The 16,676-nt window shown below is 39.6% G+C and overlaps 1 protein-coding gene and 2 pseudogenes across 8 annotated transcripts in view; 1 reads left to right on the top strand and 2 right to left on the bottom strand.

Annotated features, from left to right (window-relative positions):
* The window catches only part of LOC112832926 (dihydrofolate reductase pseudogene), a 73,390-nt pseudogene that overhangs the window by 34,035 nt on the left and 22,679 nt on the right, over positions 1–16,676 (top strand).
* Positions 1–16,676, bottom strand: part of TRIM69 (tripartite motif containing 69) — a 63,209-nt gene that overhangs the window by 27,619 nt on the left and 18,914 nt on the right. The window lies entirely within an intron of this gene.
* LOC141369992 (large ribosomal subunit protein uL30-like) lies at positions 565–4,484 on the bottom strand (annotated as a pseudogene).

Raw genomic sequence — 16,676 nt, 5'->3', positions numbered from 1 at the left:
ACACTATCTCCTGAGTGTATTTTGGTCAGTTTGTTAGAAGAAACTACATTTCAAAATTGTAAAGAAAGAAAAACTTATATACACAAAAATAAAATTAAATACATTGAAAGGATTGAATGTAAATGTAAAGATGAAAATTAAAAAAGACTTTAACAAAACAAAACCAGAAACAAAACAAAACAAAACAAAACAAAACAAAAAAAGGAAAAAAAAAACAAAAAAGAGAAAATGATCAAGTGAATAGAACAGAGCCATACACTAGGTTTTGGTTGTATTTTGGTCTGTAGGAGAAACTGCTTCCCAAAATTGTAAAGAAAGGAAAACTTATATATATACAAAAATGAGATTAAATACAATGAAGAGATAGGATGTAACTGTAAAAATGAAAATTAAAAAAGATTTTAAGGGTCCCTGGGTGGCTCAGTCATTAAGTATCTGCCTTCAGCTCAGGTCATGAACCCAGGGTCCTGGGATCAAGTCCCACATCAGGCTCCCTGCTCAGTGGGAAGCCTGCTTCTCCCTCTCCCACTCCCCCTGCCTGTGTTCTCTCTCGCTGTGTCTCTCTCTGTCAAATAAATAAATAAAATCTTAAAAAAATAAAAAAGATTTAAAAAAGGAGTTGCTAAAATAAGAAATTGGTTGAAAAGGAAAAGAAAAAAAATTAAAGTTGAAAGACTAAAGAATCAAGAGGAAAAAAGTCATGAATTCTATGTGCTGTATTCCCCTAGCTCTGGAGTTTTGTTTAGCAGTTCTCATTGATCAGTAAACTTGGTCTTGGCTGGGTGTTCTTCCTGATCTTCTGGGGGAGGGGCCTATTGCATTGATTCTCTAATGCCTTTGCCCCAGGTGGAATTGTACCACCCTTGCCAGGGGGCCAGGCTAAATAATGTGCTCCGGTTTGTTCTATGTGGCTTTTTGTTCCCTAAAGTCTTTCTGTGCAGCTTTAGAGCATGAGAATGAAAATGGCGGCCTCCCAATCTCTGGCCTCAGAGGAGCTGAGAACTCCGGGCCTCACTCCTCACTGAGCCCTCAGAGAAAAGCAGTCAATCACTCCTATCTCTCTGGTCTCCAGCCACACTCCATGCTCACCTAGCCTGTGACCGAGCATTTCTATCTCAGGCACCCGACTCGGTGTGGAGTCTCCAAACCCAGCAGATCCCTGCAGTGCACTCTTGCACTGCTCCTCCTAGGGGAGAAAGGGGGATCTTGCCAGTTCTGCCATTTGTTGGGCCCCTGCTCAAAAAGCAGTCACCCAACTGTGCCATGGTTTGTGGTTTATGGCAACTCTGAGCTGAGAGCCAACCCCTGGGCTCACTGATTGCACCTGGCTTCCCTGCTCCGATGCCTGGGAGCTCTGCCGCACTCAAGCAACCTTGGTCTTTCTATGACCTCAAGGATCCTGAGACCACACTGTCCCAGCTAGGGATCCACTTCCACTTAGCCACCTGAGCTATGTCCCTCACCAGAGTTGACTTCTTAAAGTTTCGATTTTGTGCTCCACTGCTATATCACTTGCCCGTAGCCAGCTCACAGAGGCTCCCCCTCATGCAGTCTATCCTGCCATATATTGCCTTGGATCCACTTCTCCGCACCTCCTACCTTGTAGAAAGTGGTCACTTTTCTATTCATAGAGTTGTAGCTCTTCTTTTCTTTTATCTCCAGTTGAGTTCATAGGTGTTCAGAATGATTTGATAGCTATCTAGCTAATTCCTGGGACCAGATGAAATTAGGCCTCCTACTCCTCTGCCATCTTGGACTCTCCCTGCTTCTAGGAATTTATCTACCTCTTCCAGGTTGCCCAATTTGTTGGCATATAATTTTTCTAGTAGTCTCATAATCCTTTGTGTTTCTGTGTGTTAGTTGTTACTTCTCCTTCACTTCTGATTTTATTTATTTGAGTTTTCTCCTATTTTTTTCTTGATGAGTCTGGCTAAAGGTTTATCATTTTGTTTATCTTTTCAAAGAACCAGCTCTTGGTTTGATTGATCTTTTCTATTGTTATTTCATTCATTTCCACTCTGATCTTTATTATTTCCTTCTACTAACTTGGGGCTTTGTTTATTGTTCTTTTTCTAGTTCATTTTGGTGTAAGGTTAGACTGTTTATTCAAGATTTTTCTTATTTCTTTGAGATTGGCCCATAGCACTATAAACATCCCTCTTAGAACTGCTTTTGCTGCATCCCGAAGGGTTTTGGAACATTGGGTTTCCATTTTCATTTGTCTCAAGGTATTTTTTGATTTCTTTTTTGATTTGGTATCTTTGATTTCTTTGTTAACCCATTGGTTGCTTTGTAGCATGTTGTTTAGCCTCCATGTCTTTATGTTTTTTCTAGTTTTTCTTGTAACTGATTTATTGTCTCATATTGTTATGGTCAAAAAAGATACTTGACATGATTTCAGTCTTCTTAAATTTATTAAGATTTGTTTTGTGGCCTAATGTGTGATTTGCCTTGGAGAATGTTCCATGGGCACTTGAAAAGAATGTATATTCTGCTGTTTTGGGATGGAATGTTCTATGTATATCTGTTAAGTCCATCTGGTCTAATATGTTGTTTGAAGCATTGTTTTCTTATTGCTTTTCTGTCTGGATAATCTATGTATTGATGTGAGTGGGGTGTTAAAGTTCTCTACTGTTACTGTATTACTGTCAACTTTTCCCTTTATGTCTGTTAATATTTATATATTTAGGTGCTCCTATGTTGGGTGCATAGATATTTACAATTGTATCTCCTTATTGGATTGATCACTTTATCATTATGTAATTCTCTTTTCATCTCTTGTTACAGTTTTAAAGTCTATTTTGTCTGATATATGTATTGCTACCCCAGCTTTTTATTTTTCACCTCATTTGCAGGAATATATTTTTCTACTCCTTCATTTTCAGTTTGTATGTGTCTTTAGGTCTTAAGTGAGTCTTTTATAGGCAGCATATAAATGGGTCATGTTCTTTATCCATTCAATCACTCTCTCTCTCTGTATATATATATACATATATATATATGTATATATATATTTTTTTTACAACTGAGCATTGTTTTTTGTGCTCTTCTTTGTAATTATATTTCAAGTTCCTTCCAAAACAAGGCCCCAGGAACCCCCAGGTTCATGTACGTCCCTGAGCTTGGTCCACTGCTGTCTTATATTCATGCTTGGGTATTCGTTCACCAACTTTAAACCCCAAGATAGACGATGGGACACAGCAGGACTCCCTCTTCCGTGGCAGGAGTCCTCCGCTGACTTCAGAGGTGGCAGGGGCAGCCAATGTGGAAAACACACTGGAACTTTCCCTTGGGACTGGGCTGTAATGACGAGTGCTTGCCAAGAGCATCATCCTCTTTTCCTTGACCCTCTCTCGAGTTTCTGAAGATACAACAGAAAATAATCTTCTTTGAAGATACCGGTAACCATTCCAAAAGACAAAACACATGTTACCAATGCACTGTGCTTTCAGATATTCTGGGTTTAATTCAGGTGCCGAATGAGCTGATTGATGCATTCACCTCGATAGCCAGGTAAGCCCACCTCCTTGAGGAAGCCCATTCTATTCTTGGTAGCATGACGGGTCACTGAGAGATAGAAAGGATGTAAGAACGCAGAGATCTCCCGGAAATTATTTCCCGGAAAGGCGATTTCATGAATGAGGTCTTCCAAGCAAATAACACCATACTTCCCCAGGTGCTCCTCAATCACTGTGTTGTCCGTCAAAGGGATGGTTTTATTCTTGACCTTGGCTTGTCCACGTTTCAAGATGAGTTCCCGGACAGACTTCAGGTTTGGAAATCCCCAGGTCACATAAGGTTCCACTACACGCAGCGTTTTTATGGTCTTGGAGGTCTCTCTGAAAAAGACACCACTGAAAATCTTCAGGCAAAGCCTTGCAGTGGTCCTCTGCACCAGTGAACTCACCCCATTAATCCTTTGGCAGCGGACAACAAAGGCCAAGTAATGTTTATCTGGCACTTCCAGGCCACGAGATTTCACTTCTAGTCGTCTGAGGCGCACCCTGTCACGTTGCTGCCACCTGGAGTCATGTAGAAATCATTCCAGTCGCTTAAACTTGAGCTGTTTTCCTTTCTTCTGCTCCCTCTTGTCCAAAAGTGCCTGCTTTGCTTGAGTGGCTTTAAGGGCCTGATAAGCCTTCCTATTTTTCAGGAGATTCTCTGGAACCAATGGGATCTTTTTTCTTTGCTCTTCCTCCGCCATGTTTCTGAAGCTCAATCACTCTATATATTTTGATTGGAGCATTTGCCCACTTACATTTACGGTAATTATTGATAGATATGTATTTGTTGTCATTTTGTTAATTGTTTTCTGATGTTTTTAAAGTTCTCTGTTCCTTTCTTCTCTTGCTCCCTTCCCTTATGAATTGATTTTTTTTTAATGTTATGCTTGGATTCCTTTCTTTATTTTTTTTATGTATACATATCCATTATAGGTTTTTGGTTTGTGATTACCATGAGGTTCATATTTAATACCCTATGTACACAGCAATCTATTTTAAGTTGATGGTCACTTAAGTTTGAACATATTTTCTAAAAGCACTACATTTTTACTCTGCCTTCTCCATGTTTTGTATGTTTGGTGTCATATTTGACATCTTTTTATTTTGTGTATTCCCTAATTATTGTAGTATAGTTGATTTTACACTTTTGTCTTTTAGTCTTCATACTAACTTTATCAGTGAATGATCTAGTACCTTTATGTTTTCTTTTACCAGTGAATTTTTTTCTTTCATAATTTTCTTACTTCTAGTTATGGCCTATTTTCTGCTTAAAGAAGTCCCTTTAATATTTCTTATAAGGCCAGTTTAGTGGTGGGATGAACTCCTTTAATATTTATTTGCCTGGGAAACTTTTTATCTCTCTTTCAAATCTGAACGATGACCTTGCTGGAATAGTGCTCTTGGTTGTAGGTTTTTTTTCCTTTCAGCACTTTGAATATATCACGGCACTGCCCTCTGACCTGCAAAGTTTCCATGAAAAACCAGCTAATAGTCTTATGGGCGCTTCTTTGTATGTAACTAGCTGCTTTTCTCTTGCTACTTTTGAGATTCTCTATCTTTAATTTTTGACATTTTATTATGTGTCTATGTGTGGATCTCTTTGGGTTCATCTTGTTTGGGACTCTGTGATTCCTAGACCTAGATATCTGTTTCCTTCCCCGGGTTAGGAAGTTTTCAACAATTGTTTCTTTAAGTAAGTTATCTGCTCCTTCCTCTCTTTTCTTCTTCTTCTGGGACCCCTATAATGTGACTATTAGTACACTTGATGTTGTTCCAGAGGTCCCTTAACCTATCCTCATTTTTTATTTTTTTAAGATTTATTTGTTTATTTGAGAGAGAGAAAGTGCATGCATGAGTAGGGGGAGGGGCAGGAAGAGAGGGAGAGAGAGAATCCTCAAGCAGACTCCCCACTGAGCGTGGAGCCTGAGATAATGACTTGAACCAAAATCTAAGTCAGCTGCTTAACTGACTGAGCCACCTACGTGCCCCTATCCTTATTTCTCTTTCTCTCTCTCTGTTTTTGTTTGTTTGTTTGTTTGTTTGTTCAGTCTGGGCACTTTCCATTAATCACCCAGTCTTCCTGATCACTGACTGATTCATGTTGTATCCTCTAATTTGCTGTTGCTTCTCTCTGGTGTATTTTTCATTTCACTTATTGTATTCTTTAGCTCTGATTGGCTCTTTTTATATTTTCTGTCTCTTTGTTGAAGTTCTTACTGAGTTCATCCACTCTTCTTCCAAGTTCATTGAATATCTTTATGACCATTACTTTGAACTCTTCATCAAGTTTGCTTATCTCAATTTTGTTTAGTTCTCTTTCTGAGTTTTTTTCTTATTCTTTTATTGGAACATATTTTTTTGTCTTCTCATTTTGTCTGATTCTCTGTGGTCAGCTACATTTCCTGTTTTTGAAGGCAGTGGTCTTATGTAGAAGGCATCCAGTGGGGCCCAGAAGTGCATCCCTCCTGGTCACCAGAACCAGGCACTCCAGGGTGTCTCCTGTGTGGGCTGCAGCTGCTGTGAGCATGATGATGAGTGGGACTGGCTCCTGGTGTAGCTGGCTGCAAGGCCTGGCTGTGACCATTTCAGGTGTGCTGGTGGGTGGGGCTGGCCCCCTTGCCTCCCAGGACAGGAGTCACTTTTCTTTTCTTTTCCTTTTCTTTTCTTTTCTTTTCTTTTCTCTCTCTCTTTTTTTAAAGATTTTCTTTATTTATCTGAGAGAGAAAGCACACAAGAAAGCACAAGCGGTGGGGTGGGGTAGAGGGAAAGGGAGAAGCAGACTCCCGGCTGAGTAGGGAGCCTGATGTGGGGCTCAATCCCAGAACCCTGGGATCACAACCTAGGCCAAAGGCAGACGCTTAACTGACTGAGCCACCCAGGCGCACCCAGGAGTCACTTTCCAAGGCACTGGTCCCAGCTAAAGCTGCCCACCTGGTGTGGTATGGTGGGCCTGCAGGGGAATGCTGGTGCTGGAAAATCAGTGCCAGTAAGGTGGATGGAGAGTGTTAGAACTGGCACCTGCCAGCATCAGTCCAACTATGCTGAAGGAGCATAAGAAAAATGGTGCCTGCCATGCTTCTGTTCCTGGAGTAAGTTCCTACAGATCCTTCCCCTGAGAGCACACACCTCAAATTAGTTAATAAATATCCTTCACCTATATTCCAGATGATTTTCAAATGACTATCTCTGTGCTGGTTCTGGAAGCAAGAGAGATTGTGTGTGGGCCTTTTAAGAGTGGAGTTTTGGTTTCCTATAGCCCTCCAGCAATCCCAGATTTAAGCCCCACTGATTTTCAAAGCCAGATACTATAGGGACTCATCTCCCCAGTGCAGATTCTCAGGCATAGTGTGCCTGATGTGGGGCTTGAACCCCTCACTTCTAAGGGAGGACCTTGGTGCCTGTGATATTCTTCTTCCTTGTGGGTCACCACACCAAGGTTTGGTTTACAACCAGACTGCATCACTGCCCCTCCTGCCTTTCTCAATGTGGCTTTTTCCTTATATCTTTGGCTGTGGAAGAGCTATTCTACTAGTCTCCAGGTTATTCTCTGAGACAGTTGCTCTATATGTGCTTGCAGGCTTGGTGTGTCCATGGGAGGAGGTGAACTCAGGATCTTCCTACTCTGTGATCTTCCCCTCCAATCCCAAGTAATACATTTAAAATCACAGAATATCAGGCTTGAGTATACAAAATTTCTTTTAGATGTTGCTTTCCTGGCTCTGCTCTAATCATATCACTTACATGACCACCTTTGTCTACGTACAGGGCTACCCAAGAAGAAGTTGTAAAAAACAAACAGAAATAAGAAAGAAAGAGAGAAGAAAAAGAGGAGAGAAGGTTAGGCAAGATTCTTTTCCGATGGGCCAACTAGGACTTGGATTCGGAGTGATTTCTATAATCCAGACTTTTTACTATCAAGCAGTTATTTTGAGCTAGCAAATCTGCTCTTATTTATTCTAGATAGACCCAGGTGTCCAAGTCCAAACTCAGTGAACTAAGCAGGTGCTGTAATTACCTAGTATTTCCCACCCCTCATTTTGAGATGAGTACTCAGGAGAAAAATTCTTTCTTTCTCTGTAGTTCTGAACATTTTGGGGATTTTGGTTTTGGAAGCTGACAGAGGCTCCAAACAGGACTTTAAGAACATCAGTCAATGAAGGTCCCTGGGTGGCTCAGTCTGTGAAGCATCTGCCTTCGGCTCAGGTCATGATCCTAGCGTCCTGGGATTGAGTCCCACATTGAGCTCCCTGCTTAGCAGGGAGCCTACTTCTCTCTCTCCCTCTGCTGCTCCCCCTGCTTGTGCTCTCTCGCTCTGTCAAATAAATAAATAAAATCTTTTTTTTTTAAGAACATCAATCAATGAAACAGGAGTGGTCAGGAAAAGGATTAAACTGAAAAAGGAGCTCAGCCCTTCCTATTGATTGAAATGGTAACCACTGCATACTTTTCTATAGAGTAACATTGAAATGGGCCTTTAGCAGCTGCTAGATAGATTTTATTTCCTCACCTAAACTAAATATGCTTAATCCCTAAATTTTAATTTTAAGTGCTAAATGCAGACGATTGAAAAAATTGAATTCAGAACTGATGTCATTAAAAAGGGCAGAATAGGGAACGTCAGGGAGAACTCCAGAAAAACAACTATTAAATATGCAAAACTGTCAGAATGAACTTTTGCAGAACTTTGGGATCTAGTCAAAAACTTATAGCCAAGGGAAAACTTAAAGAAGAAGCTGCCACAGTATACAGTAAGAGTATACTGTAGCATTTTAAATCATTCACCTACCATTCTTCACTCCCTAAATTGTTGACAGCAATGAAGATGGCAGCTGCACTCTTGGTGCAGGTTGCTAGTGCCAGAGGGAGTATGGACCTTATTCTCAAAGAACTGTGGTTGTGTGTTCCATTCTGTCTGTTGGCTCCCTTGAGGACCAGAACAGGGTCTTGCCTTTCTTTTGCCCAACTCGGAGTTCCCGGGCCTGAGGCAGCTTCCTGGGATGCTTTTGCTGAATGTATTTAAAGGCAAAGGATTGGAGACAGAGCCTATGGGAAGAGAGGATCGTCAGGATAAGAAATAGACCAAAAAGCCTAGGGAGGAAGAAGCTGGAAAATAAGATACACAGGAAATGAGGGCTTTTAAAAGCTCCCATGTATGGTGGGGAATCAGGAAGCCCATGTGCATGCCCAGGTCTGGATACCGGCTCATAAAAGTCCTGAGAAGACCCTAATTTTCACCTCTTACTGACCTTCAGGCTGCATGTGAGCAGGAAGTAAAGGCCAAGGCAGAGTTGTAAGTGGCCTGGCTAAGTGTTCAAGGAGTGCCCCAACACAGAGCCAATTAGAAAAGATTAGAAAAGTACTTTTTCTTTTTCTTTTTTTAAATTCTTTTCTTGGCTCCAAGCATTTAAGGAAACTCTGTCAAACCTCTAGCTGACCACTAATCTAATGGAACACAGGTTTCAGTAGCCACACGTGACAAAGATAACACACTTTAAAAAAATAGTTTAGAAAAATTACTAAGTGGGGTGCCTGGGTGGCTCAGTTGGTCAAGCATCTGCCTTCAGTTTAGCTCATGATCCCAGAGTCTTGGTATTGAGTCCCTCATTGGGCTCCCATCTCAGTGGGGAGTTGGCTTCTCCCTCTGCCCCTCATCCCACTCGTGCTCTCTCTCTCTCTCTCTCAAATAAATAAATAAAATCTTAAAAAAAAAGAAAAGTTACTAAACAAAAAACAACCCCCAGTAAATAACAACAAATACCAGGAAAAGGGAAAATCTGATTTCCAGAGTTGCCACATTAAAATATTCAAAATATCCAATTTTAAACAAAAAAGGCATGCAAAGAAACAAGAGAGTATGACCCATTCACAGAAAAAAAAAAAAAAAAGATATTGTCCCTACGGGAACCCAGGGACAAACTAGAAAAAGACTTCAAACCATCCATATTAAATATGCTTAAACAGACAAAGAACTAAGAAAGACAGGGGTACAATATCTCACCAAATAAAGAATATCAATAAAGAGATAGAAATTATGAAAAAGAACCAAATAGAAAATTTGGAAAGGAAAAATACAATAACTGAAATAAAAAAATTCACTGAGGAGCATAAAGAGAAAAGAATAAACAAAAATCAACAGAGCCTAAGCAACCTGTGAGAAACTATCAAGAATACCAACATATGCATAATGGGAGTCTATACATCCAAGAAATAAACAAACTCCAAGCAGGATAAATTCAAAGAGATCCAAACCAAAACACATTATAGTCAAATGGTCAAATGACAAAGAGAATCTTGAAAGCAGCAAGAGAGAAGCAATACATCACGTACAAGAGATCCTCAATAAAATTTTTGGCTGATTTCTCCTCAGAAAACATGGAGGCCAGAAGGCAATGAGATGACATATTTAAAGTATAGAAAGGAAAAAAAAAACTGTCAGCTAAGATTACTATATCCATCAAAACTATCCTTCAAAACTGAAAGAGGAGTTAAGACATTCCCAAATACACAGAAGCTGATGAAGGTCAACACTAGTAGTCCTACTCTACAAGAAACACTAAAGGGAGTCCTTCAGGCTGTAATAAAAGGAAACTGAAAAGTAATTCAAAACCATATGAAGAAATAAAAAACAATGGTGATGGTAGCTACATAGGTAAATATAAAAGCCAATATTGTTGCAGGTTTTGATTTTTAACTCCTCTTTTTTTCCATATAATTTAAAAGAAAAATATACAATAATTATAAGCATATGTTAATGGGCACACAATATATAAAGATGTAATTTGTGACAATAACAAAATAAAGGGGAAAATGGAGCTGACAAGGAATAGTTTCTCTATACTATTGAAACTAAGTTGGTATCAGTCCACACTTGATTGTTAGGAAGTTCAGATACTTAATTGTAACCCCTTGGGTAATCTCTAAGAAAAAATACTAAATAATACATAGAAAAAGAAATGAAAAGGGAACCAAAATGGCTCACTAGGAAAAAATCAGTTTGAATGCAATAATAGAGAGTTTAGAAACAAAAAAGATACCATATGTGGAAATTGAATAGCAAAATGGTAAAATGAGTCTTTCCATAATCAGTCATCACTTTATATGCAAATGTCTTAAACTCTGATTAAGAGACAGAACTTGGGAGAATGAATAAAAGAAACATAATCTAACTATGTGCTGTCTGCAGGAGACTCACTTTAGATGCAAAGATACAAATAGATTAAAAGTATAAAGGATGGGAAAATATATCGCATACAAATAGTTACCAAAAGACAGAAGGAGTGGCTATACTAATATTAGACAAAATAGTATGGCAAATATTAAGACAAAAACATATAGCATGTGATGAAAGCAGTACTCACTGCTAAATTTATAGTGATAAACACCTACATTTAAAAAACAAAGACCACGAATCAATGACCTAACTTTCTACTTAAAAAAGCTAAAAAAAAAAAAAAAAAGAGCAAGCTAAATCCAAAGCTAGCAGAAAGAAGGACAAAAAGATTAGAGTGGAGATAAATGAAATAGAGAATAGAGAAACAATAGAGAAAAATTAATGAAACCAAAAGTTGATTCTTTGAAAAACATCCACAAAATCGACAAACCTTTAACAAGCTAATGATTTTAAAAAGGAAAGAGAGAAGACTGAAATAATTAAAATCAGAAATGAAAGTGGAGACATTACTACAGGCCTTAGAAGTAAGAAAGGATTATAAGAAAACACTATAAACAATTGTATGCCAACAAATTGGATAACCCAGATGAAATGGAAAAATTCCTAAAAACATATAAACTTCCAAAACTGACTCAAGAAAAATAGTAAATCTGAATAGACCTATATCAAGAGATTAGTAATCAAGAACCTACCAATAGAGAAAAGCCTAGGATCAGATGATCTTACTGGTGAATTCTACAAAACATTTAAAGAATTAAAATCCCCAAACTCTTTCAGAAAATAATACAGGAGGGAACACTTCCTAACTCATTCTGTAAGGCCAGCATTATCCTGATACTAAAGCCAGATAAAGTTATTACAAGAAAATAAACTAATTTTAGGTTTTTTTTTTTCACAAAAGAATGAAAAGGCAACTCAAAGACTGGAGAAAAATATTTGTAAAGCCTATACCTGATAAAGGTCAAATATCCAGGATATATCAAGAATTCTATTTTTTTTAAGATTTTATTTATTTATTTGAGAGAGAGAATGAGAGAGAGAGAGAGAGAGTTCATGAGAGGGGGGAAAGGTCAGAGGGAGAAGCAGACTCCCTGCTGAGCAGGGAGCCTGATGCGGGACTCGATCCCGGGACTCCAGGATCATGACCTGAGCCGAAGGCAGTCGCTTAACCAACTGAGCCACCCAGGTGCCCCAGGATATATCAAGAATTCTAGCAACTCAACAGCAAAAACACACTTAACTTAAAAATGAGCAAAGGACTTGAACAGACATTTCTCCAAAAAAGATTGACAGATGGCCAAGAAGCATATGAAAGATGCTCAACATCATTAAGGAAATGCACATAAAAACCACAATTGGTTCACACCTACTAGGATTGCTATAATTTTTTTAATAGAAAATAACAAATATTGGTGGGGATGTGGAGAAATTGGAACCCTCATACACTGCTGTTGAGAATATAAGATGGTACAGCCGCTGTGGAAAACAGTTTGTCAGTTCCTCAAAATGTTAAACTTAGAATTAACATATGGCCAACTATTCCACAACTAGGCATACACCCAAAAGAATTAAAAAACAGGTATTCAGACAAAAACTTGTTCACGGATATTAATAGCAGCACTATTTACATTTGTCTCAGGTAGAAACAACTTAAATGTTCATCAGCAAATGAATGGATAAACAAAATGTGGCATATCCATGAAATGAAAGATTATTCCATCATAGAAAGGAATGAAGTACTGATACATGCTACAACATAGATGAACCTCAAAAACATTATGCTAAGTGAAAGAAGCAAGGCACAAAAGTCACATATTATATTATTTCATTTGTATGAATGTCCAGAAAAAGTAAATACATAGAGACAAAAAGCAAATTAGTTGTTGCCAAAGGCTGGAGGGGAGGGAGAAATGGGGAGTGACTGGTTAACAGGTATGGGGTTTCTTTTGGGGTCATAAAAATATTTTGGAACTAAATAGAGGTGATGGTTACATAATATTTTGAATGTGCTAAATAGCAGTCACTGAATTGTACACTTTAAAATGGTTAATTTTATGTAAATTTTACAATTTAAAAAAAGCCATATCTGACTCCAGAGCCAAAATTTTTATACTGAACAGTATCCTGCTTTGAATAATGCTGTATTATGGCTACTGTTTGATGTGTAGCCACCAGAAGTGGCTTTGTCTCAGTACCTAAGAGTCTGATGAAGTAAGCATTCAATAATGCCAGCTCTGTTCTAATGCCCATACTTGCTGGGGCATTAAGATGAATAAAATAGTGGTGCCTGGGTGGCTGAGTCAGTTAAGTGGCTGCTTTCAGCTCAGGTCATGATCCCAGAGTCCTGGGATCGAGCCCCACATCGGGCTTCTTGCTGAGCAGGGAGCCTGCCTCTCCCCTGCCTGTCATTCCCCCTGCTTGTGCTTGCTCTTTCCCCCCAACTCTCTCTCTCTGTCAAATAAATAAAATCTTTAAATAAATAAATAAATAAAATAGAGAGAACCTCTGCCTATAAGCCTCTCACATCTGAGTCTCCACTAACATTTTTGCATCAGGTTAAAGTACAACTAGAAGCCCCTAGCCCGTTCTTTTCACTCCCCAGACTCCTTACCTTGTCCCATATACCTCATAATCATGTGTGTGGAAAACCCAGTCCACACAACCAAGCTTCATACACACACACACACACACGCACACACACACACACACCTGCACACAGCTACCCCTTGGGCACACAGCTGGGAGCTACAGAGGCCCTAGCAGTGGGCTCAGAATCTTTTGGGCAGAGAATTTTAGAGTCCTGGCTACATGGCATGTGATTCAAAGTAGGAGAGAGTGTAAGCTCCTTAGTCTCATGGATTCTTTGTCTTATAAAGAGGAACATAGCTGGAAGAGGCTCAGACTAGAAGCCTCAAAGCACAGGTCCAGGAAAGAGCCCCTCCATTGTCCAGGTCTGGGGTGGTACTGCCTTTCTGTCCCATTCCACTTACATTTATCCTGTCTCATCTGAGCACCAGCTATGGGTTGGGCCTGTCTGTGCTCTGGAATCAGCAAAGAGGTGCTATAGTTTTATCTCACAGGCCATACCCTTACAGAATGGAATTCCTGGAGTCTCAGGGGCCCAGTGGGGCTTGTCTGACTTAACTGTGTGGAGGACCTAGTTATAACTATTGACTGCTCAGATTTCAGGATTCTGGGCTCTGCTTTCTACAAGGTTTTCTACCAAAATTCCTAAAATGACCTTGCCCACCCAGACTTGCAAATGCAAACACCCATTGCTTCCAGCATATACCATGGCCAGCTCTGTGTATTCATACCCTTTCCTAAATAAATGCTAAAGCTGAAAGGCTGTGACCCAGGAGCATAAAAATGGGGACTGAAATGAGACCTCCTCAAAGTAGGAGGATAATTTGTATGACGGAGATAAGAATGTTTTAGGGGAGCATAATAGATAGGTCCTTGACATTTGAGTAGGGTGTATGGTCAAGAGAAACATTTAAGATCTCTAAGATGGGACTTGAAAGACCATATCTTAGGGGCGCCTGGGTGGCTCAGTCATTAAGCAGACTCTGCCTTCGGCTCAGGTCATGATCCCAGGGTCCTGGGATCAAGCCCACATTGGCCTTCCTGCTCTGCAGGAAGCCTGCTTCTCCCTCTCCCACTCCCCCTGCTTGTGTTCACTCTCTAGCTGTCACTCTCTCTGTCAAATAAATAAATAAAATCTTTTAAAAAAAAAAGAAAGATATCTTAGGCAGACAAAAAGTGAGGAAGATTAATATGGGGGAGAAATATTAAATGTATATATACTATTTCTCAACTTGTATATTAGGTCCTCTGAAGAATGAAAAAGTTAAATATAGACAAGACATATTCTGAGGCAGAATCCCTGAGGATTGGTTACATCTCATGCTCTTGAAAGGGAAACTAGAACTCAGAACTTGTTCTGATACACAAATTAGTGATAGAATCGAGGGAATCCAAAGAATTCTAAGACCAGAGTTCTCTCCATCTGCTGTACATCCCCCTTGAAAATTTGAGTATCCAGAACTGCTTTATTTCTCATTCTTAGGCCCCCATTCCCAGGAAGAAGTTTGTATTTGCCTCTATCTATGGACTTAGTTCCGCTCATATTCACATCTATCCTAGACAGGGGAATATGACTGAAAATTATTTGACTCATCATCAAATTCCATTCTCATTGATGACTATTTCTGTTGCTCTCTTCTCATACCTAGATTTTCATCACTTTCTGTCCAAGTTCTTTGGCTTGTGTCCATAGATCTTGGTTCCCTAGTCTTGCACACTACCTGTGTTCACTATCCCTGACACCTGATCTCCCCAAACCTGGATCTTGCCTGCTTGGATCTAATAGCCATTTTCTCTCTCTCTCTCTCTCTTTTTTAAGATTTTATTTATTTATTTGACAGAGAGAGACACCGTGAGAGAGGGAACACAAGCAGGGGGAGTGGGGAGAGGGGGAAGCAGGGAGCCCAATGCGGGGCTCGATCCCAGGACCCTGGAATCATGACCTGAGCCAAAAGCAGATACTTAACGACTGAGCCACCCAGGCACCCCCCATTTTCTCTTTGAATATTACCTCTCCACCATTCTCTCCAGTCTCTTTTTCTGTAACTCCCACCAGACAAACATCAGAGCTTCTTAGCCTCCTTTCCTCTTAATTTCCTTTCCTTATTTTCTAACTGCATTTTTTAGCTGGCTGTGCTTTGCTCTGGACATTTTCTTCTTCTTTTTTATAGATGCTGTTTATTTTTTGTTTCTTTAAACATCTTTGAATGAAGTGAGTTTTTCCTGAATTAGTTATTTATAAGAAATTTGCAAGAGGGTGGAGACAGGGCCATATTTGAGGCTATTTTTTTTATGAAACAATGTGCATATGAGTTCTTACAGCCCTTACTTTTCCCCATGATCAGCACTGCAGGATTGCTTACAATGTAGTCCGTCTCCTCCACTCTTCCTCACCAACAAATGGCTTTCCACAAATATAGTTTGTTTGTCCTTGTCCAATTTCACTTTCTCTGTGTCTCAAATCTTGGTGACAAATGGGTACATGAAAGTTCCTGCTTTAGCCTGCTTGCCTGTTCTCGTTGTTCTGTACAAGTGCTTGCGGGTCTTGGGCACTTTCTTTGGAGGGCTATGTCACTCTTGCTTTGTATAAAATCTGCATCCCTAAGCATCCATTATCACATTCCTGTTTGACTTTCACTATATTGATATGGCAGTCCTTCTTCATAGGGTTGTAATCCAGGCTTACAGATGTCTCTAGTTATATTGCAAGTAGAGTTTGTCTAGTTTTCATTCTCCTTGTAGTTTTGAGTTAAAGAAGGATAAGTTTCTGAGAGTAGAGGAAATAAAACCACTATTTTTATTCTACCATTTGAAAACCAAAGCTTAAATTGTTTTTGACACTTTATCCAACATTTCTATATGTTTGGGGGGAGCGGGTTATAGAGATATTTCAATATGTCCTTCATACACCATCTTGTCCAGATTTGGTAATGTACTTTCAGCAGTAATCAGCGTGGATGCCTCTCCTCAAAGATTATAAGTTGGATTTCTCTCCAGCCTATAGGAATGCGGACTCAAAATCAATATTAAACAGTGTTACAGAGAGGGCTATGCACTATTCTTTGCACACCTGGATTTTTTAAACCAAGATTCGTCCCCAGTACCTACTAGATGTGTTAATCATAGTTGCTGTCATTCACGCAGTCCGTGCTAAAGGTCAAGACTACATTCATGGGGCCCTTGGGTGGTGCAGTTGGTTAATCGTCCAACTCTTGCTTTCAGCTCAGGTCGTGATCCCAGTGTAGTGAGGTGGAGTCCTGTATCAGGCTCTGTGCTCAGCACAGGAGTCTGCCTCGGATTCTCTCTCCCTCTCCTTCTGCCCCTCCTGCTTTTGCTCACACTTGCTTTCTCTCACTCTCTCTCTCTCGAAATAAGTAAATAGACCTTTTAAAAAAAAACGAAGACTACATTTATCA

This window comes from Callorhinus ursinus, unplaced genomic scaffold, assembly GCF_003265705.2.
Source record: "Callorhinus ursinus isolate GAN/ISIS: 27379988/994484 unplaced genomic scaffold, GSC_fseal_2.0 scaffold25, whole genome shotgun sequence".
Lineage (NCBI taxonomy): Eukaryota > Metazoa > Chordata > Mammalia > Carnivora > Otariidae > Callorhinus > Callorhinus ursinus.
Note: the sequence above shows the minus strand (reverse complement) of the source record. Positions and strands in the feature narration are given on the sequence as shown.